Genomic DNA, 12,397 nt, shown 5'->3' with positions numbered 1-12,397 from the left:
TTTGCAAAGTTCTTGAATAAAGTTTAAATAAGATTTTCTCGGTTCTGTAAATACTGACAAATATGGAGCTTATAGAAAAGTTGCCCGGTACAAATGAGCTTTAAAATTATCTACTTAATTTCTCAAAGGTGAATTACTACCAATGTAAAATTAACATTTAATTGCTAAAAAATCTGTTTCGGTTACAAACGGTATAAAAATAATGATTCTTGAAACTTCTATTTACAAAATAATAAAAGTAAATGATACAAAGCAAAAAATTGAATCCAGCTACAAAGCATGAAAAAATTAAATTGAATCATCAAATTTGTCGGGAAACGATGTCAGCCCTTCTTTATTCAAGAAATTGGATATTTAATTTTTTAAAGCTTGTTTTGTTATGTTCAATTTTGTACCAAAGAGTCTTTATTGTTTGCTTTTGCATTACAATAATACAATTACATTACAATTACATTCAATACATTATGTATTGAAACATAATGTAAGTAAGTGAGAAGTAAACAAAAAAAAGACTGATTGGTACAAAATTGAAAATAAGAAAAAAAACAACGAAAAAGCTTCTAAAAAGGAAAAGATGTCAGTCAGTCCAAGAAAGACTTTGTGGGATAAAGTTGAAAGAGTTAAGTGTCACCAGAAAAGTGAAATATCTCGAATACAATTGAGGATCAGACTTCGGACAACAGGGACTTTTTAGTCCAATTTGACTTGTAGTATAATCCTCTGAAATACTGACGTCTGTTCGCGAGACACCCTGTATGCTATTGGAAATATAAAATTGAAATCTCTGAGAAAGCTGTTTTTTTTTTCTTTTTACGAGAGTTCGCAACAGCAGATGTTATATCAACCCTCGGGGTGCCGGTGTTTTTGAAAAAATGCCCATTTGTGAGTATGTAAGGTTCGAATGCAGGGCCGCTGGATTCGAACCCAGGACCTTTACCTTACAGTGATGAGCGCCGTTTCAACGCCTAAACCGTTGCTGCCACCGACGCCCCGAGAAAGCTTTGTCATCAAAAATAAATTACCTGGAAATTCTGGAGAAAAACGCAGACAAGTATATGTAATGTATAAGGATGAAATGTTAAGATAATAAAAAGTTTATTTCCTCTTTATTCCAATATTAACGTTCCCTGGGTTTGTCCGTGGACGCAAATGACTCGACATTAACTTTGCTGACAGACCGTGGTATGAGACTATGATTATAAAACAAGAAAAAACTTTCGCTTCTGTAATTTAACCAGTTTGGGCCCAGTTAAACAGTTCGTACATTAAAGAGGATTTATAACATTTCTTCAGTGCAATTAAAATAAATTCCCTTTCACGTTAAATGATTTAAATAAAACCCACAACTGGTGGTTTTATCTAAAAACCATTTATCAAATCAAGAGCAACGGCAAAAAAAATTCAACAAATCTTTAAAACGCCATCCTCTATTATTATAAAAGAGAGCCTTGTTGGAATTTTTACAATGAAAAAAGTCATATTGGCCATGTACATGAAAAACAAAATTAAATGTTGCATAAGAGAAAAACGCTGTTCATAGTATTTATTTAGAATCCTGTAAATACACGAAAATTTAGAAAAAGAAAAAAATGAATAGCCTTTTCTTTGCGACTTATACGGTTGAAAATGTTCAGGAAACTCTTAAACGTAATTAAGTCTGATTTTGGAAAACTAATTTTCTTTTGAGGTGGGGCTTCTATTCGAAACAAAAGTTAATTTTCACACCAAAGTAAGAAAAATTCAACTATCGCACAAATATAATTTATCCTATTTTATATTTCATACGTAATTAATCTAATTTACTGTTCATAAAATAAAGTAAATAGGGTCAATTCAATAAATAATTGACGTATGCGAGTCTCACAAGAATATTCTTCCTTATTCTAAAGAATTTCATTGTTATTACGCAACGTTTTGATAAGTATTGTAGCTTTATTCTGTAATTGTCTCATTAATTGTGCATCTCGTATTCGGTCTTCCTAGAGTTTTAATTCTCCCAGAACCAAGCAACAAAAATTGGCTAAGCAAAGAAAAAAGCATATGTGGAAAGGACCGGACGAAAAAAATCGTGCCATGAAATCCAGGCTTTCTATCCTACATGAAAAATTGATTTTTTTTTTCTTTGTAAGAATTCTGTGTAGACGGGATGATGAACCTGTAACTTGGTTCTTATCGATCATTTTATAAGTTCGTTTTGCCTAATGTACTGGACTTTAGAAAACAACTGAAATGTGTACCAATAGACGCGACCCACGAATACTTCGGACCTTCTTATCGATCATTTTGGTCTGTTTTGATCATGTTGGCTGTGTTGGTCTGTCTGACGCGTTCGGCATTTCGTCATCATCAGGGTGTCTCAATTTTTTCACTCTCTTCTCCCCTTTTGCTGAGTTAACGGAAAAACACAAAAAGGCGACATTTTTGCCGAACCACGGAAGGAGAATCAAAGTGTGGTTGATGACAAGCAGTGTAAAGAAAAACTCAGTGTTGCCAATATACGAGCAGAAAAACATTATGAACAACATTGCGCCGCCCTAAATTTTCGAGATAAAACTTTGTGAAAAAAATAAGACAATTTTCCTAATCCTTGTTGTCTATAATAAATTGCTGTTTTTGATGATTTTTGTAGAGTACTTTCAACCAGAAATGTAAGGAATCATTTGCCTGCATAAAAACTCATCAATCGTAAGAAAGGGTTAAAAGTTTTGTTGATTGTATTAGTTTAAAAACTATCAGCAGACCAATATGTACAAATAGCATAAAAGTAAGATAATAATTGAATTTCAAGTTTTTAAATAAGTGCATATCTGACTGAGAGGGGCGCTGACTCGTCCAATTAGCTCATTAAGTAAGAAATGTCCAGTAGCCTTTCTGTTGAAGTTGATCAGCAGTAGCTACTTCAATGTAAAAAATAAAAATTATCCATAATTCTGAAGTAAGAGGGATCCTTTTATCCGTCCTGGTCCGTTTGTTCTCGCTGCGTGTTTCGGCATGAGAATTTCACCGTTTGTCGTAGGATGTCCGCCGATGTCGACATTTTCCGTCCTGCCGGAAAGCACAACGATAAATGGACCGGAGAGGCCAGGGGAGATCGAATATGGAGCTAACAACTCTGGACGCGTCTACCGAATCGAACAATTCCCTCTTTTGAGATGAAATTTGGCCACGATGATTATGCGAAGTCGTATTTCCCGTTAAAGGATAATACACTCCCTGGGCCAGCTACTGCACTTGTCCGCGCTTCGTTATGTTCCCCCGACTTCCACATAAATAAGCAACTTATAACTTGCTTATAAGATTACGTAGGCTTTGGGATTATAATCGTCGCTACATTCTTGTAGAGCTATAAATTTCAAAACTTGAGATGAAATTTCATTATGTAAATACGTCAAAACCAATACTTTCGAATTTTTGATTGCTTGGATTCATCTTCACTCAGGAAAACCGCAGTTTTCGATTTGAAGAATAAACAATTTGAAAACTACGCTTTTGCAGCAATAAAAACATAGTGTAATTAATAATGAAGAAATGTTACACGATGCTTCAATTAAATTCTTCTTTCTACCTGTCGATTGTTCCATTATTTTTCCTTTTGACCAGAAACCGTCCCCTCGCCCAAGTCCCAGCCCCACTCGATTGCCAGATGTTTCTATTTACCTCCGGATGATTTATGAACGAACTGAGTTGCCACCAGCCGACCTCTTCGTACGCCCGTTTCACCCTTGGTCCAAAACTAAATCCACTCTCAATTGGCGCACATGAACGTTGAATCTTTTTGACTCTTTACATCACACCTCACTTTGTTATTTCATATATCGTATTTGGGCCCAAACGGAAAGAATTTTCCAAAATGAAAAAAAGTTTTCACACACGTACCGACACGGGGAGGTCAATTTGCCTGAAATTGGGTGGAATAGGTCCCCAGTTTCCATGACGAATGACTTCCTCGACCGCATGAAATACGGCCAGATCGTTTATTGTGCACGCAACGACACTTTTCGTTCAGTAGCTCAACATTTTATATGAAAGGAAAAAAAACGAATTGTAAACCGTATTATATATACAAAAAGTTTTTACTAGTGACTACTTTGCCCACTGTTTCACTCCAGTCACTATTTTTCCTTTAGCCCGCTTAGTTCAATTACTGAGAACAGTGTTGATTAATTAATATTGATGTTATTATAACATTTTATTAGAGAGAATAAAATCACGTTAAATTATCATGGAAAACCTTGAGCAGTGTACAGAAATCAGCATATCTACCTGCCTAGTGCCTGAGCTGGCTAAAAGTTGAAAAATGAAATAGTTAGTTACGTAGCAATATACAATAAAAGTAAATAATTCAATTGAAAAACTCCGTAGACTTTTTAAATTAAAATATATTAGTAATTTTGAAACTGGTTTTGCGAACCGGTTTCGTTATCATCGACGGATAAGACAAATTACACGGTGGATTTGTTTATCATCGAAATACTTTATCTCTAAACAAATCTTCTATTCTTGACAGAATGATTCTCGGTGGTGTAAGCCGATAATCGAGAAAATGAATTTACCGCTGACAAGAGTTTTAAAACTGAATTATATATTAATACAAAAGTATAAACATGAAGACATTTAATACGGGAAGTGTACGCTGACACATCCATTAACGGTATAAAAAAAATTTATTGCAAAATTTAAAAAAAAGCCAATACTTGTTTAAAGGCTTATTTGTAAAATGAGACGCACGGTTCAGTTGTTCGTAATGAGTCGTGTTAGTTATAACTGTTGTCTGTGTTGGTGTCGCATGGATAACAAAAGAAAATAATTATTTTCAAAAAACTCAAAGAATATAAAAGTGAGCAGAAAAAAGAAGAGTATGGACGAAGGAATGGCTGTAAATGCCTCAATTCAGAGGATAAAAAAGGAAAGCAAAATAAGAGTATGGAACAAGGAATGTCTTTTTTGTCGCTGCCTTAATTCAGAGGGTAGAAATGAAAAGCAAAAGAAGAGTATGGACCAAGGAATGGCTGTAGCTGCCTTAACTCAGAGAATAAAAATGAAAAGTAACAAAAGAAGAGTATGGACGAGATATTTTATAGAAGGATAGTCCGAAGATGTAAATATGCTTGAGACACAACACGGTTATATGCAACAAACAATGGAAGTTCTATATTCTCAATCGGTGGAAAGCAAGAGTATGGAACAAGGAATGGGCTTTTTGTTGCTGCCTTAACTCAAAAGGATAAAAATGAAAAGCAAAAGAAAAAGAGTATGGTCCAAGGAATGACTAGCTGCCACAACTCAGAGGATAAAAAAGGAAAATAAAAGACCAAATATTTTATAGGATAGTCTCAAGACGTAAACATGCTTGAGACAAAACACGGAAGTATGCAACAAATAATGAAAGTTCTATATTTTCAATCGGTACTGAACGGAAAGGTTGACCAGAAGGTAGTGTGCAATTACTAAGAATTTTGTTTAAGAAAACAGAAAGGTGCGCGAGTGCGAAAACGACTACGTGTCCTTAGGCTAAATTTTTTTCTTGGATGTCACTTCCACTCGGTTTGGTTGATACGACTTTTCCAAACGCATTTTCTGTTGATGCTCGACTAAATATTAAGAAGAAGACTGAAAGAGTTAAAATAAAAATCAAGTCTGAAGGATTTAATATAAAAATCATGTATAATATCGTTGAAAATGTTTGAAATCACCCAAACCACGTTTTTTGTTCCACGAAAATATTACTCAAAAACGTTAGAAATTTTATGGTTCCCTCGGCCTACTTTTTTTAGTGATTCATTTAAAACGAGAGATGTAATGTTGACTAAATCCGTCACCAATTCGATTTCACAATGACTGCGCAGATTGGAATTTAAAAAAAATATCGGCATCAGCGACCTATCGCAACCTCGATGATAAATCTTTGAAAAAAAACTAGTCCAAATTTTGAAACAAGGAAAATCCGAGCACATCCTCGATCCTATTGGTTTGTAATTTTTGCGAGGGCAATTTTTTTTATCTCGTGTCCTATCTAGGAACGATGTAAAAAATTTCAAGTGTCGATTGTCTCAACCCTTCCTGCGATTCGAAATGGATCGGGGGGTTGCAATTCGTTAAAAGGGGGGAGAGGCTGCCAGCCTGCGGTCGTCGGTTCAGCGCCTTGTTTGCCACGGCACACATCTGCTCGTTTTTCGAGCCCTCATTAATTTCAAAACTGGCCACAAATCGACTTTACACCGTCACACCGTTTGTGGATGAAATTTTTTTTAAATTTCCTTCCAAAATATGAAACAATGGAGATTTTTATTTGGACCACCGTACAACTAAAAAAAAAAAAAAATCAATACCACCCTATTATTTACACACCAAGGGAAGTTGGAGTTTTAGAAAGGGGGCAAAACGAGAGCGGATATATGCTCATTATTAAACAGCAATTTTTCTTTCGTCGTTAAATTTCTTACCAACGTCTTAAGTAATTATTACATATATGGAATGCCTTATTTAAAATATTTTTATGAAGTATTTAATTTTATACAGATTGAAAGATGAGTCCCTGTAACTTCTTCATCGTTTATCTATACCAGTTCCAAAGGGGTTGGGTTAAGGGTTTGGAGAGCTTATAATGTTTTTAAAAAAATCCATCTATTTCTATTTTTCCTTTGCATATAAATCAACAATAAAAGACAATTTAAACAAGACCATTTTACATAATATGGTATTACAAGATTAACATTTCAGCCGTTAATGTACAAAAATTATAATTTAACCTGTACGTACAAATTTACATTAGGCGCGTGTATAAAAAAATAATTTAAACAGTACGACCAATAAGGGAAGTACGAATATATATTTTTAAAAAAACGATTAATCTCATTCACAAATATTATCAAAAATAGATAAAACTCGTTTGCCCCACTCAAATGAAAATACATTATGTAAGAGAGAGAAAAAATTAGAAGACCTGTCAAGTTTCGATTTGCATTGATTTTTGAGACATGTCTTTCTTTTTTTTACTTCGGGTGTAGGGACTTAAAATACTTTTTTGTACGCCCAAAAACATTTTATATTTTGATAAGATCCACCTTGTGTCGATTAGTAGTTCAAGGTAATAAAAAAAAAACACTGTCCACGTTCTATATTTTTTGCATCAAATTATTGGGTTGTCCGGAAAATAATGCAGGATTTTAAGTTTTCATTAAAAAAAATCTATATAAAATATTCTGTTTACGTTTACAGGATTACTCATTTGTATGAATGTCAACACTTATTAATCCTCTTCCAAATGATATTGTTTGTTTACCTCTGTAGCATTCCGCTACTTGGAAATAATTCAGTCATCCTTATAATGTCAAAGCGAGAATTTCGTACGATTTTCTTTTACGAGTTTAAACTCGGCCGAAGCGGAGCCCAAACGGCTAGAAACATTAACCAAGTCTGGGGCGAGGGTTGTGTTAATGAGTGCACTGTGCAAAGGTGGTTTAAAAAATTTCGGGAGGGAGATTTCAGCCTTGAAGATGAAGAAGGTCGTGGAAGGCCTTCCTCTCTTAATGATGATGTTCTGCGATCAGTGGTGGAAGAAAACCCCAAAACAACTGTTCGAGAACTTGCAGAGCAACTCAAAGTCAGTAAAACGACAAAGTAAAAAACTCGAAAATTGGGTTCCACACTCATTAAACGATCGCCAAAAAAATCAGCGCTTTGATGTTTGTGCATCACTTCTTTGTCGAAACAAAAATGACCCATTTCTGGCCAGAATTGTTACATGTGACGAAAAGTGGATTCTCTACGATAACACTAGACGTTCTGGACAGTGGCTCGACAAAGGAGAAGCTCCAATACATTTTCCAAAGCCCCCAACTCATCAAAAAAAGGTAATGGTTACGGTATGGTGGGCTTCATTTGGTTTAATACACTACAGCTTCTTAAATCCTGGCGAAACCATCAATGCTGAATCATACTGTAACCAAATTAATACCATGCATCAGAAATTGGCAGTAATGAAGCCCTCTTTGGTCAATCGGAAAGGGCCCATTTTGTTGCATGACAACGCTCGACCACATGTGTCACGTGTAACGTCACAAAAATTATTGGAGCTTGGCTATGAAACTTTGCCTCACCCACCCTACTCTCCGGACCTCTCGCCTACTGACTACCATTTTTTTAGACACCTGGACCACTACTTACAACACATAATATTCAAAAATCAAACGGAACTGGAAAATGCATTTATTGACTTTATCAATTCTAAAAATTCTGAATTCTACTCAGACGGAATTAATAAGTTACCAACACGTTGGGAGAAATGTATTGAGAGTATGGGAAATTATTTTGATTAAAGAACATTGCTTTAAAGTAACTAGTTTCTTTTTTTTTGTTTAATACCAAAATCCTGCATTATTTTCCGGACAACCCAATAGAATCAAATGTATCTCTTCTATCGAGTATCTATTGAAATTGAAACTAAATATAAAATGAAGTAGAACTTTCATTTTTGTCCAAATATTAATCAAAAATAGATAAAAACTCATTTACCCCACTCATATAAAAATACAATATGTAAAACCAACCTACTTAATTACTGAGAAAGAAAAAAAATTAGAAGACCTTTCAAGTGTCGATTTGTATTGATTTTTGAGACATGTCCCATTCCTGTTTTTACTTCGTTCTGGAGGGACTTAAAATAATTTTTTATTTTTACATTTTGCTTACATTTTACATGTTGATAAGATACAGCTTGGAACGATTTTTTTTTTTTTTTTTTTTTTTTTTGGGGGGGGGGGATTGTCCACTATTCATATTGGTTTGCATCTAATTCGAATCAAATATAGCATGTCGGCAATATCTTATTATGTACCATTGAGATTGAAAATAAATTGAAATTAAGCTTTCATTTTTACCAGTTCTATCTTGCTTATTTATTAAAAAAAATATATAAAAAAAAAGGAGTTCTTATCGAAACGATTAAATTCCGTTTGCAGAGATAACAAACAACCGTATTTCAACGGCACGACTGCAAAGCACACGCTCTTCCGACCTGAATAATATCATTTTCGAAGTCGATTCGGAAAAAAAATTGACACTCAACAACTATTACTTGCGTACTGCTCAATTACGTTATTTCTGATCAATAAAATGAACACCAGTGTCTTTTTTTATTACTTTTTTTACGAGGGCATTTCTACTACGTGCCTCGTTATATAAACATCTCGGTGTGCCCTTGTTAATTTATTAAAAAAAAGCCCATTTATAAGTATATCGAGTTGGAATGCAGGGCCAGGATAAATTGAAATCATATGAGTTCTGAAGGAACACTTCAATGTCACCAAAACGAATCTATGAATTTTTAATTACGAATTTTTTCATACATTTTGTGTATTTTCCATTCTTAAAAAAAATGGTACCAGTACCAAAAATTCATAGATTCGTTCTGTGAGGATACTTACGTTTTCCTTCAGAACTCCCAATTTCAATTTAGAGTGTAACTGTTTCTTGTTGCTTAAAGTTAAGAATAAAAAAAAATCAAGACAAATTTGCACATTTTATACAATTAAATTTTGGGCCACTGCATTTCAACTCGGAACCTTAACCTAACAGCGATGAGCGCCGCGCCAACGCCTAAACCGTTGCGGCCACAACGCCCCCTTTCCACAAAAATCTTTCTACTTCAAGTTTTGTTAGTAAAATGTCACGTCCAGAAATCAACTTAAACCCTCGAAATTCTTAAACATTCAAACATACTAAAAGAAAGAAAATTTAAAAAATTCATCGAGCAACGCACGCCTCAAAATTTCTTTATATTCCAACTGAACAATGACCTAGGCTAATAAATTAAACTTGAATGTGAGTTTATGCTCAACGCTCTGCTGTCAGCCGAGCTGGGAACAGTTCTGGTCCGCCTATTCACGCTTGTCTGGCCAGATGTGTTAATTATTACGATTGTCCGTTGATCTGAACAGAAAAAAATGTAGTGGGAGGGGGGATTCCAAGCCTAAAATCTTACTATAAAGTGTGCAATACTCCAGAAAAAAACCTACTTTAAGATTTTTCAATTATAAAAGTGATAGAAATAATTTCCTCACAAAACTACAGTGTCTGTTAGCAATATCTCAATATAAATAAAGCCTGTATTATTAATTGAACAATAATAATTATTCAACGACCTTCGACGCACTGACAAAAAAGAATCGGTCTACAGGAGGACGCCTCAAATCAAAACTGCGACAGCAATCGATATATAATAAAATTAGGAATTCATCAATCCACGCCGTCAATCTGACGGGAAATATTTAATTTTGAGCCCATCTAAAAGGAAAGATGGTTTCGATCCGCTTTTTAGGCTTAATAATTTATTTTTTCAAACTTATGGATTGTTTGGGAAAAAGTGAATCTATTGAAAATTCAAATGGGCAACGGTACAGATTATTATCGAATTTTCAAGGCGCGTAGTTAAATTAAAAGCGCCCCCCGAAGTAGAGAATCTGCAAAGGAAAAGAAAACTTCATTTGGGCAAACCATAAGACATTTTGTATCCAAAGAAGTTTAACCACGTTGCTCTGCCTTCCATCTTTAACGTGACCAAAGTGTTAAAAAGAAAATAAAAAAAAACACGGCCGGGGGCGGCGGGTGAGGTAGAGGCGGCCAATGTGACTCAATCGAAAAATAAAAGTGAAGAGGCCTGAGACCTTTTTTTTTCTCTCGAAAAATGAGAAAAAGCGTAAATGAAGTGGGGTTTTTATTTTCGAGCGGCGTTCGAAGTCTAGGGGTATCACGCTCAACCGAGGGGCTAAGATCGTCACGGTCCGGCCGCCCCCCGTCCGCCCGCACCATCATCACCACCCCGGCCCCCTCACCATCAGCCAATTTCCCCCTTCCACTACAGAACCCCCACCCTACCAACCCACATAACAATTATTTTAGACACTTCACTCAGTGTTTTTCATTTTTTTAAATTTACTTTTTATCATTTTAATAAGGTTTTTTGTTTTATTTAAACATTTAGACCTTGTCCTGTTTAGGTTTAAATTTACTGTTTTTGTTTTTACTGCTACGACCGTGGGCGAGACGGTGACGCCTTGTCATTTTTTGTTTTTGTTTCTATCTAAACAGTATTATTTTTACATTTTCGAAAAAAAACGCAGCTCTTCAGACAAGTTGTAACTCGTGTGTAGGAGAGGGGGGTCCGGCTTTTATTCGTTTATCCATCCTACACCGGGAGGAAATCTGTCGTCGTCCGTATCGTCGGCCCCTTTACTCTTTTACCGCCCCTTTGTTGTTTTTTTTTTCCTATTGTCTTGGGCCACAGAGGGACGGAGAGCCTTAACGCGCGAGTCGGCAACGCGGACGGGGGGCCGGACGGGCGAGGAGGCTGAGAAAAAGGATGCCGTCGACAGCCGCGATGAAAAGCGACTCGGAAGAAACGTTCCGACGAAACTGTCTTCGTTCGAGTGAAAGGCGTGCACGCCGAGAAAAGAGGAGACGAAACTGTCATCCGGCTCAATTTCTGGGCCCCACCATTTTGTTTTTTCCCCAAAACCTGGGTGGGATTAATTTTCAAAAGTTCTTCGATCCGCCAAAGCCCGACCGGATCTCGAAACTCACAAGTAAGGGACTAAAAATCCACCCGGGTACTGAAGGAATTTCACGACGAACAAAAAAAATCTTGTACATGTACATCAAGTAAAAAATAATCTCAGAAGAAAGCGATTTTAAAGTAAAAACAGATAAAAACTTAAGCATCACCTCATGAAAACAACAATAGTAAATTTTTAAAAACAAACTGTTTATTTATTTACATTTATAAACGCTCACACGCATGCACAAGCACACTTCATATACACAAGAGTGGGATGTACGTTACTAGAAAAACGAAATACGCGTAAATAAAACATAAAAATATACTCACCGATTAGAATCCTGGAAACTGTTCTTTTCAATTGTTATAGTCCTTGTTTTAAAAGAAGAAAAACCTTTAGTGTTGTGTACTTTTTCCAGTAAAAGTGAATTGCACACAGTCACTTCACCATAGCTAATGTTAGACTGAGGCTCGGGCTGGCGTCGGAGCTGGGAAGCGTCGAAAAGCTCGTCATCCCCTCCCTCGAGGCGGTTCGGCATGCGTACCTGCGCGTCTACCACCTCGGTCCTAGCCTCTTCAATATTTTCTCGGAAGCACAGAGGCCGACGAAGTCTGCAGTGATGAGTTTTTCACACTTCAAAACAAGCAGCAAAATTAAATTTAAAAAAAGTACAACTGGTGGTACATCGTTCAGGAAAATTGCCTTGCTACCTACTTGAGAGCAAGTGAAAAAATAAATAGAAAAATTCTGGTATTTCCAAACATTAAAGCTTAATGGCTCTCAATGACCAAAAATTAGATTTGCAACACCACAAACTCATTTAGTTATTTATTTATTTTTGT

At 35.7% G+C, this 12,397-nt stretch overlaps 1 protein-coding gene across 3 annotated transcripts in view; it reads right to left on the bottom strand.

The window, feature by feature from the left end:
• The window catches only part of LOC106670465 (zinc finger protein 608), a 122,711-nt gene extending 110,584 nt beyond the window's left edge, over positions 1 to 12,127 (bottom strand). For 2 of the 3 annotated variants that reach the window (XR_001341082.2, XM_014400847.2), the window contains exon 1: positions 11,885 to 12,126. The gene's annotated coding sequence lies outside the window, so the exon portion shown is untranslated. Of the gene's footprint in view, positions 1 to 11,884 lie in introns of all 3 variants that reach the window. The other variant, XM_014400849.2, reaches the window with a different exon arrangement.
• Positions 12,128 to 12,397: the final 270 nt, after the last annotated feature.

This window comes from Cimex lectularius, unplaced genomic scaffold (genome assembly GCF_000648675.2).
Source record: "Cimex lectularius strain Harlan isolate CLEC.00 unplaced genomic scaffold, Clec_2.1 scaffold31, whole genome shotgun sequence".
In the NCBI taxonomy this organism is placed as follows: domain Eukaryota; kingdom Metazoa; phylum Arthropoda; class Insecta; order Hemiptera; family Cimicidae; genus Cimex; species Cimex lectularius.
Note: the sequence above shows the minus strand (reverse complement) of the source record. Positions and strands in the feature narration are given on the sequence as shown.